Here is a 13993-nt window from a genome sequence, read left to right on the forward strand (position 1 = left end):
TTTTAGCAATTTTCTTTTATGAGTGTTTTAGACTAACAATTTTCCTGCATTCATTTCTCTATCAATCCTACCATTCTGCTTTCTATATTCATAAAATTTATCAAAATTAATTCAATAAAACTATCCTTTCTTGTTCTGTTATTATTAATTTATTTCTATTTATATGGTATTTTCTGATATTTGGGGGAATTTTGTTAGAAGGGAAAAAATACCAAAATTCACCTCTAAAAATGAGCATGGCATTCATACAATTTTGACTTAGAAAAATATATACAACACAATTATTTTAAATGATGAAAAGATTATACCTGAAGCTTTAATCCTAATCAAAAGCGACGTAAGGGAAATAGATGAATTCACTTAAGCTGAACAAATATGCTTACAGATGCTAAACCACAGATTGTATTTAAACTGTTATGTAGAAGTCAATGGGCTCTGAATAGAATTATTTAATTGAATATGAGAAGCAATATTATAAGAGGCAATTCTGATTATACAAATTATAATTACCATTGATGATGAATAAAAAGGAATTTTTGTTAACACTTTAGTCAGGTCACTGTTAAAGCATATGTCCAAAAAATATGTCACAAACAATTAGAATAGTGATTAATAGTCTAGAATTATTTTTAAAATTTTACAATATCTATCATTATGCCAACACACAACATGAAAACATATATATATATATATATATATATATATATATATATATATGTAACAGAGGCTGAAAAAATATGCTTGCATAAAAATGAAATAGAAAAGTGGCTTGGGGTAAAGTCTGTAATTTAATATATATATATTAAAATAATGGTAATTGTGCTTTGTATGAAGAGCTATATTATATTCTTTAATTTTAATAATAATTCTTTGAGATGTATTATATAACTATTCTAATTCTTACAGTGGAAAGAACTAAGACATGGGGAGTCTAAGCAGCTTGTCCAAAGTCACACAGCTAGTGGTAGAAATTTGAAGTATGGAAGTGCAGCTTCAGAGTCCACATTGTTGTGTCAGAGAATGTAGGAATATTTAATTCAACTTTTTTGTATTATCTTTCAAAGCAATAAAATTTATCTTTAAATACAAAAAAATGCAATAATTATCATTTAATTAAGTGATAAATAGTAGGGGAAGACCTAGTCATTTATAATTTGTTCATGTGTCTAGACCCAGATGAACCATATGTCTCAGGACTGAAAGAGCTTTTCATTGTGGCTATAGAACCACCAGTTATTTATCTTCGAAAGGCTATGAAAAATGAGACAATTGTTATGAGACTGAAGATGAGTCAATGCCCTTTATCCCTATAAGGAAGAAAAAAGAAAATCAAAATTTGTAAACTACAAGCATGAAAGAAATTCATCTATGCTTGCTATTGAAACTTTCAGCACTTAGGAAAGAACATAGCACTCATGAGGCCTCACTGTAAATTCACTTACACCAAACATTCTAATAAGATTTGTTCTGCATTCAATACTATTGATAGATGGACAGGAAAAGTATGTTACCTCAATAGTCATCGATCTTGAATTTTATAAAGTATTTAACAGAATTGTGTGTATGTGTGTGCGCTTTGGTCATAAGAAATGATGACCTGACTTGTTCAATATATTTGGATTTGATTGTACAATCATAATGAAAATAAATGATGGATGGGTAAGGGAAGTTTGTACTTAGACTCTTCCTTTTTCCACATTTTAGTAAATATCTTTGAGAACACTAAGTTCCATGATTGCTTAATTTGCATTTGACAAAAGTTGCTTGGTTGTTTTTTTGAACTCAAGAATCAGTGTTTTCAGAGAAGTGTATGTACAATAAAGGGGGTGGGATTGGAGAGTCTAAATCTCAGTGGATGACACAATCAGTGCTTATGTCTGTCCTTATCAATGGTATGAAAGGGAGAAGGGGATGGCAGTGAATGACTGCTTAAAGACAGATACTATCGGGGGACTCTGCTGTATGCAGTGATAGCAGAGTCCACATGCAGGGGACAAGTCAGAGAGACAGAAAGTGATTGTTTTCCCGTAGTCAGGTAGAAATCACATTGTAATAGTGGAGAATGTATTAATGAGTGGTGATATTAATGAACTAAGTAATAGAGTAAAAATAAAGATGTCAGGTGTTCCTTATCCAAGAAATCTGGCAGCGCGTAGCAAGATCCAACTCCTGAATCCATTTCCTCCAAATAAGCTGGTTTCTTCAGTTTCTAGTCATAGAGATTCAACTTACTGTGTTCTTCTTTTTTGGGTAAAAGCAACCCATTTTCCCTTCTGGGGTTCTGTCTTCTTAATTATGAAGTCAAATACATTTTCTTTGTAATTTCTTTTCTTAAAATTCCAGAAGATTAGAACATAGAATGATTCTCCTTTCAAATAATTGACTGTTAATTACTATTATCCTGGCTGCAACACACTAACTTCATCACCTTAGATAAGTTATTTTACCTTAGGTTTCTTTTCTTTAAAGTGAACGTTGTGATAATAAAAACCTTTTACTTTTGTGGCATGGAAATAAACTGATCCATGTTAAGTGCTTGGAACAATGTGTATAAACTGGTTAACACCTTGATTTAAGCCCGGCGTGATCTATGTCAAATTCCTGGCCTACAGGTCTATAAGGCCGTAAGTCTGTATTGTAATAATCTGTTACAGCAACAGTGGAAAACTACTACAGCTATGTTCCCTATTACTAATTTGGAAAAAGAGATTTAGAAAAGTTGCAAATATTGCTGATCTTAAAATTTTTTTAATTTTCACATAATTGTTCCTTGACCACTGCACGGAATGATCCTAGAGTAATACGAGCATGGATTTTGGAGCGAAAACAGGGTTCAGTGAATTTCAGCCTGTGTGATTCTTACAGAGTGGCTGGTTCTGAGCAATGCACACTATCTCCGGGCCTTGTTTTCCCTGACTTTAATATGGTAATAAAATATTTACCTGTACTGTAGTAAATATTTTAAAAAGCACTTCACATTTACTAACGTGTAACAGGCATGCAATAAATTAAAGCTACTGCTGTCTCTATATGTTGTTTTGATTACCCCTAGAAATTCTGGAACAGACCCTTGTCTTTATTTTCACATTATGCATTAATTAGATCACTGACAGCTAATGTACCCCAATGTATTTGCACTAACAGGGGTATATTCTTGTTATCAGTTGTTCATTCCTAAAGCCATGAAGGTACAGATCAGTCCTCTCTCTCTCTCTTTCTCTCTCTTTCTCTTCTGAAGTCCTCATACCTGGCCCACACCTTCCCATCTCAGAGACTCCCCCGAGGAGTGGAGGCTCAGTGAAGTGCCGTGTCAAACATGCTCTCTCCAAGGATGAATTTTTAACCCAAAGCAGCTCCAAATTGGCTTCATTCCTCAAATTCCCTTTCTATTTCCCTGAATGAATTTTCAAACCCATTTCCTTATATCTCACATTCCTATGTACTTGAGATTCTCTATTTAAAGGGAAACAATGGAGTAACAAACTTCCTAAAATTTCAACTCTGTGCTGGGTAGCTCTTGTTAATGCATGCCTAGTGGAAAAATCATGGAATTTGTTAGTCATTATATGATTTGTCATCATCCTAAAATGCCACTTAAATGACTCTTAGAATCTCTTTTAATTTTTTTTTTATCAGTTGAAATTAGTTCCTTTCTTGGAGAAATTCTGGATATAATTTAGATTAAATGCTTAAACAATGCAGGAGATTATATTTTTGTGTGTTTCATTTCAGTCCCATTTGCTTTTGTTCATTTTTTAAATTTCAAATAAATTATTCACATTTTTATGCATGAAGTTTTCTCATTTAATTAAGTACAGTGCTTTGTACCAGTATTTCACTATAATAATTATGTATTTCTGCTTACAAATTTTAGATGCCTTCCTCATTTCAGTTCTTAGTTAATATAGAGATGCAGAGAATGTTCCAAAAAAGGATCATTAAGGCAACCAGAAGAAAATTTGAATCAACCCCCAAATCAAAGACCATTTTCTGCTACTCCGTATTTCAACATTTACAAGAATACATACCTACACACACACGTTCACATAACTGAGTATATGTACATACACACACATTCAAGCTGATGTTCTTCATCATTTTTAATTGCCATGGCTGAGCTCTTTGATAATGCAGAAATCTTTTACCCCCAAATTGATTTAATCACCAAATCATTGCTTTTATTAACCCAAAATTCTTTCATTGTCTCCAGCACAAAGTAGCAGACAATGTTTCTATTAGAAACAGATTTATTAAACAATGCAAGGATGTAATGTTGACAATTTATTAGCCATCTAAACTACCAGTCTAAATTTATTTGTCTGGTAGAAGAACAACATCATTTTCATAAAATTGTCTATAGTAAGGTTGCTTAGATAACAAGTATAAGGTTGGACGTGCACTTGGTGTTTATCCATGAAGGCGGGTCAGACATTTGGAAAACATTCATCACACTTATAGCGCTGGGGAAAACATTGGGAAAATCTTCTCTGTAGCTTGTGACATTTGTAAGAGAGCTTCATAGCGAATGTGCAGGAGAATGGTAAGGTAGTTAAGTAACAACAACCAGACAAAATATCATAAATAAACAAAACAGAAACCAGCCAAAATCTCATAGGACTGGATTTCTTTGGAATTGTATTTTGACGAAGACTTATAGCTCCAATAACATGGTTAGTCGCTGACTCACTTATCCACTCTTGCCTGTATCACTGCTAGGAATGAAATGTCTGTCCTAGCACCGATGTGGTCGGCACGTGGGTGGTGTGGTGGCTTAGAAGTCCAGTGCTTTGAAGCCTCACCAACGTGTTTTAAATCCCACCAACCATTTAACACTGGTGGGATGCTGAGTGAGTTACTCATCTTCTCAAAGATTGCTTCCTTTATTTGAAAATTAGCATGGTAGTAGCCACACCATATATTTATAAAACGTGACATAGTGCCTGGTGTGCAAAAATGTACAATAACTTACAGGTCTTTCATTAAGCCACCTGCCATTTATGAACAGATTTCCCAGACACATACAACTGCCTTGATTTCCGAGTATTTTCTCTTCACATGTTTGCCACTATGCCCTGTCCAGCTACTGGGGCATTTTAATACAGAACGTTAAGTGAAACTGTGTAATTTCATCTGTTTTTCTTCATTTTAGCCCTTCTATTTCTTGTTTCTAGGGAGTCTCTAAGTATATTACTACGGCCCCAGCAGGAAATAGTTATGCAAAGTTTCCTCAAAGGAAATAATACATTCCTAAATGGAAAAAGGGATTTTTAGGCCTGGAGGCCTCTGAATCTTTGGAAAATTATTGAACAATAAAAACAGTCTATGAAAGCTCTTCCCAGGATATTAATATGTATAGAAAAGTTGAACAATTATATTTTTATTATTTTTTGATTTAAAATGTTCAGCAAATTCTAAGCTACTGCACAGATTACACTCAATTACCTCTTCTGCAAACAATCATTGACTCTAATCAAGAAGGTCAGAAAGTATATTTTAAGCAAGTAATCAAGTCAGCTAAAGAAGTATAAAGAAAACCTTAATTTGAGTATTTTCTTTTTGAGATTTCCTTCTGGGGACATTAAATCTATATCACATACGCTAAGTGCTACAAGTAAATATACTTGACCTCGTGAGAACATAAGAATGAATGAGAAGAGCAAACTTGACTTTTAAACAATCATATATGTGGGACACAGAGAATACACAATTCAAAGATCAAACAATTAATTTATTTTTTTCTTTATGTAAAAAAAAATTTAGTGAGAAAGCTTCAGGATACAAAATGAACATACAAAAATCAGTTGTATTTTTGTACACCAACAGTGAACAATCTGAAAAAGAAATCAAGCAAGTAATCCCATTTGCAATAGCTACAGGTAAAATTAAATACCTAGGAATAAATTTAAAGAAGTGAAAGATCTGTACAAGGAAAACTATAAAACTTTTATGAAAGAAATTGAAGAGGAAACAAAAAATGGAAAGATATTCCATGTCCATGGATTGGAAGATTCAGTATTGTTAAAATGTCTATACTACCCAAAGCAATCTACACATTTTATTATCCCAATCAAAAATACCAATGACATTCTTCACAGGAATAGAAAAAGTAATCCTAAAATTTATATGAAACCACAAAAAGCCAAGAATAGTCAAGGTCATCCTGAGCAAAAAGAATGAAGCTGGAGGAATCACATTATCTGACTACAACGCTATAGTAATCCAAACAGCATGGTACGGGCATAAAAACAGTCACATAGACCAATAGGACAGAATAGAGAACCCAGAAATAAATCCACATACTTACTTACAGTCAACTCATTTTTGACAAAGGTGCCAAGAACATATAGTGGGAAAAGGATAGGGTCTTCAATAAATTGTCCTGGAAAAACTGGGTATCATTATGCAGAAGAGTGAAACTAAAGTATGCTGAAGTATGCTACTCAACTTATTCATTTTAAATTATAAACATGTAAGTTTTTAAAAAGTAATATAATTAGTCATTGCTTCTAGCACTAGTGGAGTATTTTAGAATTGTAATTGTGATGAATTGTTCAATTTTTTTTTATACTATGGCTATTTATCATACACCTAAGAGCCTACTAGAAAATAAAAATATGTGTTTTTTTTAAAGTATCATACACAGACAATGTTTTCAAGAACATAGAAAGCTAAACAATACAATGCCACAGAAAAGAAATATCACAATTACTATAAAGGCTTTACTATTAAGGTGAGCGAAATAAATTTTAAAGATGGGCAAGATTTATATACGAAGCAGGAAGGATTTTCTTGTTTGGGGGTTGGGGTATATAAAATTAGAAATGAATGTTCCTTTTTCAAGAATTCAGTACTTTCTGCTTCCGTGGCAGGGTCTGAGAATCAGAGGTAGTAGTTTTACTTTAAGAAAAAGATATAAAGTTATGCAATGTATCCATGGCCGTATATCTAAAATGATCTATTTTTTAAAGTGTCATTTGTCTTCCCCAATAGAATTAAGTTCCTTAGACAGAGGGTTGTTGGTCTATTTGATGTTTAAAACAAATAAATATGCCAGAAGTACAAGAAATTTTTCAGATAGGGCAAGAATTAGAGGCTAGGAGAGAAGTTAGCAATAGCAGTAATCAAATTCTAAATTTGAATGGTTCTTAAAACTCTTGGAGCAATTTAACTGTTTATTCAACTACTGGTAAAACTGATTTTGCCAAAAATGATCCCAGACTAAATATATCATAAGGAAGTTAGAGCACAGTACACTGGTAAAATAAGCTTTTTTTTCCATCACTTTTATTTGACATGAAGTTTTTACTTGTTTTTGGATGCTAAAGATGCATCTATCTATTTATTTATTATTTCAAAAAAATTAGAGGGCACAAATGTTTTATATTTTATGGATAAATCATATGCTTCTGAAGTCAGGGTGTTTAGTGTACCTGTCATGAGAATAGAGTACATTGTGCTCGATTGGTAGATTTTTATTCCTCCCCCGCCTTCCTGCCCTCCCACCTTCTTAGTTTCCAGTGTCCGTTATTGATCTTTATGACCATACTTATCCTTCTTTTAGCCCCTATTGATAAGTGAGAACATGTGGCATCTGTTTTTCCTTTCTTGATACTTCACTTAGGATAATATCCTCTAGTTCCACCCAAGTCACTGCAAAGTGTGTTATGCTATTCCTTTTTAGGACTGTAGTACTCCATCATATTAAAGATGTATTTATTTTAAGGAGTGTCACATTCTTAAAATAACATTGGCTTAAATACTAGCTAATAAAAATATTCATTGAATTAACTACTCAGACTTCAGTTATATCACAGTCTTGGCAGCTGGAAAGCATCTATAAGGGAGAAGGAAGACTTGCTACCTTCTGAAGGTTCTGTAATTGAATCTATGAAATAAACTGAAAGTAGATAGAATAATAGGAGACAAGACATCATTTATTATGTGTATAAACATGGGAGTTCCACAGAACATGGGATTCGAAGAAGAAGAGCCAGGTGATTGACGTTTATATAGTATCTCTGAGCTATAGAACGGAATAGGGGCTTGGGACTTCTAGGGGTGAGGTAGCAGTAAGTTATGGAAGGGTGAGAGGAGGAAATGCATGGTGAACAAAGGCTGTCTTGTTATGTAGACGATAAGCCTCTCAGATAATAAGAATTGTCTCAGAGTGGCCCATCAGAAGGATAAAGGATATCCCATGAAAAAGTCTCTCTGGGCAAGACCTTCAGTCCCCTTTCTTATGATAAAGTCTTCCCTCTTGATGAGATTCTTATGACAGTTGTTTTTCTTTATTGATGTAAATTTCTTTCACAAAAGGACAGCTTTTCAGAGCTACTCATGTGTCTGTAGTTTCTCAAAATAATCAGCTGGAAATATGACAAAGAAGCATATTCTAGTCTCCCACAGCCGTAGCTTGGGGTGCTGTATCCTGAGTCCCAACATATTAAATATAATATTTTTATACAGTTGCCATATCAAAGTCGAATTTAGAAGAAATTGATTTAACACTTTAATAGATATTAAAAAATGTTCTTAAACAAAATAAAATCTTCCACTCACCTCCACCTCAGTTATTGTAATTCAGGGTTTAGGTCTTGAATCCTTAGTGTGCAACTTGTTACATGATATCAGATCTATTATTTAGTCTCTCTATTTTTCATTTTCTTTTTCTTTCTTTTTTTCATTTGGAAAAATGGGGATGATAATCACACTTCCATCACTGGAAACATTGAAAGAATTAAGGAAGATAATGTTAAGTCAGATAGACTAACACAATGTTATTGTCTATAGTAAACCTTAAGAAAATGTTAGATATTTTCATGATTTCTTACAGACACTGGGTAATATTTAGAGTAAATATGTAAGAATTCTGATTTTTTAAAATAAATAAATGGCGAATGTTAAAAAATAAAAATCTAACACAAAATAATTATTATCACAAATACCTCCTTAGTACTGGGATTTGGAAATGCCATTGAGATTCTTAAACCCTCTAGAATATGGGAACATAGAAAATAATGTAATCTGATACCTCCATTTTGTACTTGGAAGACCAGAATCAGAGAAAAATTACTTGGCTTCCCTAAGCCAAGTAACATGAATATTCAATGTTCTTTTCTGTAAGATCCACTATTTAAAAATGCTCAATTATTGTGGTGAGGTCAAATCAAATATTTAGAGATAAATACATCTGAAAATGACTCACTGAATAGTTGAAGATTACCAGGTTTATAGTATGTTACATGTCTGCATGTGTTCCATCAAAAATGTTTGACCAAAATGTGATGCTAAAAGAAATATTTAAAGTATGTTATAGTCACTATAACCCTGATCATTATAACTTGAATATGGCACACCAAACATTGGTCCTAAAATTTAGTTATAAGAGATTAAATAATGATATTAAATGTTACGAGATACATGTAACCTGGGATTTCTGGGACTTATCAATGTCCATATAACTTTTTTTAGTAAAGGTGGTATTTTAAATGTTGAACTAAGTGATACTTAAAATTTTTAGATCATTCTATTAATAAGTTCATAAATAAGTAAAAATACTTTGTTAGGAGGCAGTATACAAAGGAAAATCTGTTCTTATTGTATTGATTTTGACTTTCAATCCAGTATTTCAGAAAGATCAGAAAAATTGTATCTGGCATCAACTATATTAAAACATTGGATATAAATTAAAGACATTTAGAGAAAACATCCTGTTTATTTTCTTTTCAGGATTTAAGTAAAGAAAGTTTAATGTAGGCATCTTGTTTAAATTCATGATTAGTTGTCCTCAACATTTCTCTGCTTGAATGTTAATTAGAGTGAACATTAAGATATAATTGGGGGTGTTTGTGTTCAAATTTTACATTTAGAAACCTAAGCTCTGTGGGAGGATTGTTAGCATCTTACTAACAATATTTATTGTTTGAGGTAAATGTTGGCCATAATTATAATGAAGTTACTGGAACAGATTCTGATATATAAAGTAAAATTAAATCTCTTTCACCTAAACCTTATTGTTCCATTGTTCTCAACAACATAAAAATGTCTAAATTTTTTAAAATACATATTCAATTCATAAGCTGGGATGTCATTGTGTTTCTGAATTCAGATCTGTCAGAAGGGACAACCAGAAAGGTACAAAACTCTTGCTTTAGATTAAGTTTGTATCCGAGCTTCCTGGCTCTGTCACATAGGACAGGTCATTGGGTGCATATTATATACTTATTAACATCAGGTGACTTACACAGAGCTTCTCTTAGTGGTTAAATATAAATATTTATTGATAAGAGAGTAATAAAAATTTATAATCTCTATAAGAATGTGATATGACTTGCAAAAGTTTACAACACAGAGAAAATTTAAGAAATAGAGTTCCACAGCACGAAATACATTTAAAGTTCATTTTAAAAGTTGTTTTATTTTTTAATTAACGTATTGGATGTCCTTATAATTGTAGACAATTATAACATTGCAATACCAATGGTACTATGTCAAAAATAATATTCTAGTTTGGCATAGAGACATAAAATTTTTACACCAAAAGGATTAGGTGAAGCAGGCTATATAATTTATTCTCCAAATTGGGACAATTTGGAGACTAGAATGGTAGCTATAAACAACAATGCCAAAACAACATGAGTTAAATGGGACTAGGCTAGAAAATAAATGTATTCTCATTTTCCTTTTCACAGATGATTCAAGAGCTCAAAAGATTTTCTGTGGTTTGTCATATGTCATGTGATGCACTAGTTGTAGAGCTAGAAATAAAACCCTGGTTTTCTGACCCAGAGTTGAGTTTCTGGAAACCCATAGTAGCCACACTGAAGTGGTAAGAACTAAAAGGTGTCATATCAAAGAATCTTCAAAATATTTTCACCTACTTAAAAAATTACATTATTGTCAAAGTTAAGTCATTCTCCCTATAAACATCATTAAGGAAAGTACAGATAGTACTTGTTTTGTGTGGTTCTGATATGCACAAATTTTTGTTATATTTTAGGTAAATAATACTAGTCCTTCAACAACAAGGCTCAAATTTTTTTTCCACATTATAACTGCAAGTAAACGCATAAAATACAGACTTCTCTACTAGCTCTTTAGTCCACAAATTATAACAGATGCAAGCATGATCAATAACCAATCACTTTATTCAAAGGCTGTCAGTGATTGGTCACCATATATTTCTAACTTACCTCATGTACAGAAAGCAAAACATGCAATTGTATCGCCTCCTTGTCTACCAATAATAAACCCATTTGACATTTTATAAAAATTGATAATCAAAAGAGGAAATTGGCCAATAAAAAGAAAGTGTAGCAAAGAAACAAAATAATGCAGGAAGTAAAGTTTGAATCAAATGTAAAAATGGAATCATAGAAGAGATCCCTGTCACCATTTAAAAGACTCTATATATTCAGCCAAAAGAACTTAATGAGGTTGAAATAATAAACATAAATGAGGAAAGCAGTCATGATGAAATGATGATTTCCCAGTGGAAATGATGTCAGCAAAGATCTTTACGTTAAGAAAACACTTGGAGATATTTCATGGCACTGAAAGTGAACAAAGGATTAAATGTTGGAAGCTCATCCAAACTTAGAAAATAATATGACAACTTGCTAAGTCATAGAAAGAAAGACAAACACCCTTCAAACTACTCTTGATAAGTTTTTACAAAGAAAACACCTAGTTCTCAATGTTTCTAATGCTTTAAATTATATTGCATGAAATAAATATTTGTTTTACTTTTTTTTTCATTTGTGCATTTATAACAGACAGTAAGAGAATTTTTAATATTTTGGCAAAAATGTTTAAAAGTCATGGGACAATCACAATTGTTCCCATTGATTATTAAGATCTCTTTGCATGTCTTTATCTTGAATGATTTAAGGTCTTGCAATACTGTGCAAAGTAAGGATTGCCTATAATATAAAACATATTTAATCAGATTGAATTTTCTTTTCAAAAAAAAAGCATGGTTTGCTTGTATCACATTGGCAATTTTTGTACTTTTCTATTTTGCTTTAATTTTAATTTTACAGAAAACTTGCAAGAATAGTAAAAGGAACTCCCAAATATCCTTCACTCATATTCAGCAGCTGTTTACACTTTGCTCCACTTTATCATTCTTCTCTCTCTATGTCTCTCCCTCTGTCTCCCTCCCTTCATAGTCTTCCACCCTCTCCTCCTTTATCTTTCTTGACTTTGTCATTTTTGAATGTTATAAGCTAGTTTGTTTTGAAGAGGGTTTCTGAATTTGGGTTGGTCTGATGTTTCTTCATACTAATTTTCAACTTATATGTATTATTGGCAGGAAGACTATGAAATTGAGACTGTGCTTTTTAATGAATCTTATAGTTTTGTCTCATTACTGGGATGCTTGTCTCATTACTGGAATGTTTGTCTCATTACTGGGGATGCTAACTTCCATTACTTGGTTGGAGTGTCAGGTTTTTCTCTGTAAAATTACTACGTCGGTCTAACATATAAGTTGGCAGAGAGATATTTTGAGATTTTTAAAATACTCTATTTCTCATCAAAGGTTAATCTACTAGTTTTAGCAACCATCAACGATAGAATTTTTATTTTTTAAATACAGACTTAGGAATAAAGGTAGCTGGACAATAAATTACTGTCATCTTTTTGTGGGGTTATTGGGCAGAAAACAATAGAAGTTTAAACACCTAAATATCCAGTAATTCATTTTGTGGAAATTTGTTCCAAAGAAATAATCACTGATGTGTTTATCTCAACTGTACAGTGAAATTTTTGAAATAAACTAAGTAACTTACTATTATTAGCCTTAAAGAATTCACCCTCCCCAAATTTCCATCCAAACCTCCTATAGAACCCTCCCTCGCCCCTTCCTAGGGGTGTATGGGGCATGTAGCCTTTACCAGATCCCTAGGGAGGTACAGGAATGAAAAGCAAAAGGGGAACTTACTTTCCTTATCCCTCCTGGTTGTTTGAAAAGAATTTGTTTACTCCTAGAAAAACTCTCTATAACACCCAAGGCTCTCCTCTTTTCTCTCCTGGATGCCTTTTTTGGGGCCTCCGCCCATCTGCGCCAAGATGCCCAAAATGAACAGCATTTTGCTACACATCAGGCTTGCATGTGTCCTCTCTCTCCCTCTCTCTTCCCCCTCAGGACCTAGCACTTACAAGAGAGGATTATTAAATCAATACAATGAAATATTAGTCATCTAAAATTATGTTTTTGAGAAACATCTGATGGTCTAGAAAATTATCTAGTATATAATTAAAAATGAATCAAATTATAAAATAGCATTGAATTATCATATTTTTGCATAAATTTTTTAGAATAAAGAATGGAAGTATATTATATGAAAACAATGATTACTACCTCTAGATTAGTGTCATTTTATATAATATTTTGCATTCTCTTTTATTAAATTTTTATAATATTGTAGAAATTAAAAACAGATATTTTATGGTTTTAATGTACATTTTCTATTTTAAGCAAAGAAAACGTAATTTTCAGTAACATATTCATTAAAATTTTACAGTAGAATTTGATTTCATCTGAGCTAAGCAATCAGTTATTGGTAATATTTAATTCATCCTTTTGGGAGTGGGAGGAAATGCCAGCTCTTGATTCATAGTGACCTGTTGAAAACAAAGATAAATTGTTTGATCAATTATTTGCTTATTTGTAAACAATTATTTGTCTATTTGCTTATAAATTCATAATGTGGAAATGAAAACACAAAAAATGCATTCAATCAATTTCCTTTTAACTTCTCTTCTAGGAAAAAGAAAAGTTTTATTTTTCCCTAATTCCAATTAGTGCAGATGCTTGTTGAGGTACATGAGGTTATGTTCTGATAAACCCATCATAAGTTAAAAATATTGTGAGTCAACATTTAACACATCTAATCTACCAAACATCATAGCCTAACCTATCCTAGACATGTTCACAATATATACATTAGCCTACAGTTGGGCAAAATCATCTAACACAAAACTAATTTTA

The sequence above is a fragment of the Lemur catta genome, chromosome 3, assembly GCF_020740605.2.
Source record: "Lemur catta isolate mLemCat1 chromosome 3, mLemCat1.pri, whole genome shotgun sequence".
Classification (NCBI taxonomy): domain Eukaryota; kingdom Metazoa; phylum Chordata; class Mammalia; order Primates; family Lemuridae; genus Lemur; species Lemur catta.